The following is a 3,912-nucleotide window of genomic DNA, read 5'->3' on the forward strand; positions in this document are numbered from 1 at the left end:
CCTGTGGCTATTGAAATTAAAATAAAATTAATTGAAATTAAAAAAAATTAAAAATTCGGTAACTTTAACAAAGTCATATTCTTTTATTATGGTTTATCTCCCTTGTTTTACCTATTTTATCAGTCTATACATAGTTCTTTTAGACGTTCTTTCAAATAGATGGATTATTCCTAGATACTGTGGTGCTAATCCTATTGTTTTATGCACTTAGTTACACTGCCTCTTTGTAGGAATGGGTACTTTGTATCAGTTGAGCTGCAAATCACTCCCTGTCCCTTCATGGGCATTAAAACACAAGATGCCATCTTTAAGGCATATGTCCAATTGTAGTAATTGCAGAGCTCAATATATCCCTTTTTGGTTTTCTTTGTCTCTCCCCTCTCTCTGCCCCTGCCCCCAATCTCTCTTTCCCTCTTGAGCTCTACTAATTTTACTACTACTAATCTAATATCATAATGTTTATTATGTTCCTTTGAGGATCTACTCTAGCAGCTGCATGTGCCTGGCTTCCTACGGCTTCAACACTATCCGCCCATGCCCTGTCTGGTTAGCCAATTCCCTTTGACACTTTTTGCATCTTGTTTTCCCCATCTCCTCCCATGTTTGTGTAAGGCTTAATTCCTATAATAAACTCTTTATTCTACATACTCCTAGCGAGCCCTGATGCACTCTGATACAAAGGATAGCAGAAGTGTTGGCATAAGCACAACCTTGAAGGAAATGCTTCCAGCTGCAAGTAACAAAGAGCCTAATGACAGTTTAGGTCACAGTGGCACTTAAAATTAATAATAAATATGGGGAAGTGTCTTAGGATTGGTACAGAAGCCTTAAGATGCCATTACACACCCAGACTCTATCTTATTCTCCATCACCCTGAGCATATGAGGGGGACTCAGAATGCTTTTTGGATACACAGCCAATAATGTCAGCCTCTGGGTAGAGAGAGGAGCAGCAGGATGTATGTATTAAGGATATAACAAGGACCCCAAGGGGACTGGAACATATGGTAAGTAGGTGATATAAAGGTAAAATAAGCAACAAAAATGGCTGCTAAAATTTTGGACTTGACTCTTTAAAAAACTGAAGACACAAGAAGAATTTGAAGCAAAAGAATGGTACAAACATATTTGTGTTTTGGGATGGCGTCTAGCAAAACTTCCTGGCCTCTAAGAAAAAATGAAGTATCTCCACAATCACTCTCTCATCCTTTAGTCATTCCCTAAGGAGGAAAAACGAAGAAACCCTAGGATTCTAGACCAGTTTTCTAGATGTGGAGGTAATGGTTGTATGGCAGTGGTGAGTCAAGTGAGACCCCTCCCCACGGCTCTGTCTCTTTTTCTCTTTTGTCCCATGGAATAGCCAGATCCTAGGCCACCACCAGAAAACCCCTCCTGTAGGCAGGCACAGTGCTCTGCTCTCCCTATGTGCCCTGTTGCTTTTCTGCGAGGGCTGTCTTGGATAGGGTGGATTTGAGAGTGCTGAGCTCTTGGCTGCACTTAGAGAAAAGAGGAAACTAAGGCAAACAAGTTAAAGCCCATTGTTACTCTACTATTCTCATTGCTTTATGTATTTGTCATTTTTGTTGCTTATAACATAAACGCCTGAAACTGGGTGATTGTAAAGAAACAATATTTATTGCCTACAGTTTCGGAGGCTGGGAATTCCAAAGTCCAGGGAATACATGTGGTGAGGGTCTTACACAGCAAGGCAGTCTCACACGGCAGATGGTGGAGCTAGAGGGAGAGCTAACTCTTCACTCCTTCTGCTTTTAAAGCCATCAGAACCATGCCTATGACCACTGTTAAACCATTAATGGATCGATCCATTTATTTGGGCATGGTCCTCACAATCTAATTACCTCTTCAAGGCCCCAACTTTCAATTACTATAACAGGATTTCCTATCCTCATAACACTGTGAGGATTAAATTTTGGAGGGACACTGAATCCACAGCACTTTATTTTCAAGTGTCACAATTGGCTAAACTCTGAATTGTGTGCTCACATTGGTAATAGTTCTTTCCAAGTATTGAAAACACATTAATTTTTTTCTTGATTTAATAATTTTCCACAAATGTCCATTTACAACTTTAAAGATAAGCGAGCTTAATTTGTTATAAACATGATCTACTCTCCCCCACCCCCCTTTTTAATCACTGGTCTCATTTTTTAAAAGCACAGTTTAGGTCCTGGATAAAGAAATAGCTCCACTTATTTCCAAATGGTACCACTTATACTTATTTATATGTTTTATAAAAAGACAAGCAGTATATACTACAGAGAAACAGATGTCTTGTGAAGTAACCTGTTTTCCAGATAAACTATTCCTAAATTGTAAAACCTTATATTTAGTGTCATCAAATGGCACACATAGCTAGTAGTTAGTATCATAATTTATAGGAGGGAGTTGTGTATTCTGATAATTATCTCAAAATTACACTTAGAAACATAAAGTGGGTTTCTATGAGAGTTATAGCCATCCTTCACATTATAAGAGAATATAAAAGGGTGAACCTATTTTCAAATGGATGACAAGCTGTTCTAGTCATAGGAAGTCCTGTAGCCACACAAGGTTAAAGGGAATGAGAAAATATTGCATGAAGGCAGTGAAGACACAAACTTCAAAATAAAACCAGAATATTTATAATGCTGAACCTTTGTTAAGGGTTGGAAGAATCTACATCTTGAGTTTTGCAGATAAGCTTGGAATTACAGACAGCATAAAAATTAATGAATGAGGTCATTTTCAATGATATAATTTGTTAACAGCTTACAATTTCAACTAGATTCAATTCAATTTCATCACTTTATTAAGCTCTCTTACAATGTCTCTGTAGAAAGCCTTTACTACACTGAAACATTTGAGAAATAGTTTCATTAACAGGGTAGGTGTTATATTAAGAAAATAACCCCCTGAATACAGCATTCTCCCATCTACCAAAATTTAAAGCTTTCTACATGTTCACTCACCAAATCTATGAAGAGAATAAAAACTGTGTATGAATTGAACACTTTGAAACAGAAAGTTAACACAATATTCATGAGGTAGCTCAGTCCTGAGTATGGAATGGTTCTGTGCCTGGCTTTGCACAGGGTTGAAGAATGCATATTTCTGCATTGCAACTTACCTTTATCTCTTATTCGTTTAAAAACTAAATTCATAATATTTGACAGGTAAATAATATTCCAAGGGTTCCAATCCATCTTTTCAGTATCTCTAGATCATCTTTATCAAGCTCCTCACCAATGTAGGAATCTCAGCAACATTCATGGCAGATGGCAAGCTATCTAAACAGTAGACAGCCTAATATTTTTCTCAAAGCAAGAAAGAGTACTTTCAACAAACCTGAGGAAAAAAAATACCATCCAGCTTCATACTAGAGGTCATTGGGTGACCGAAGAGAAATTGCTGCCATTTATCTCCCAGCTGTTCCTTTGATTATTAAACCCACTGCAAACCCACCTTCGGTGGCCCTCCCTTCACTCTTTTGGAGCCACCGCTGAAGTTAATTTTACTCATTTCTCTATATGTCTCTCATATTCCCTGTAATACTGCAAGAATATACATTATATTATGAGTTAGCTCAATATTTCAATATATTTAGAAAATACCCCTGATTATTTCTGAAAAAGCTCACATTCTCTTGGGTTGGCAGGTGAGAAGCTGAGGTACAGAATGTATCTTTTATCCAAGGACACTAAGAAGTTCAGTAAAAGCCTTAAATCTAGATTTCTCATTCTCAGTGTGCAGTTAAATGCCTAATACACACTCATATACTAATAGTGGTTTTCTCTACCATTTGTAGCTGGTGCATTTGATGGTGGCTTTATCACAGACTCCCTCAGTGTAAGTCAAAGATGCACTGGCCCTGCAATGCGTTCCTTCAGTAACTCATTCTTTGTACCAAGAAATC

The sequence above is a fragment of the Galeopterus variegatus genome, unplaced genomic scaffold (genome assembly GCF_000696425.1).
Source record: "Galeopterus variegatus unplaced genomic scaffold, G_variegatus-3.0.2 Scaffold5089, whole genome shotgun sequence".
Taxonomy (NCBI): Eukaryota; Metazoa; Chordata; class Mammalia; order Dermoptera; family Cynocephalidae; genus Galeopterus; species Galeopterus variegatus.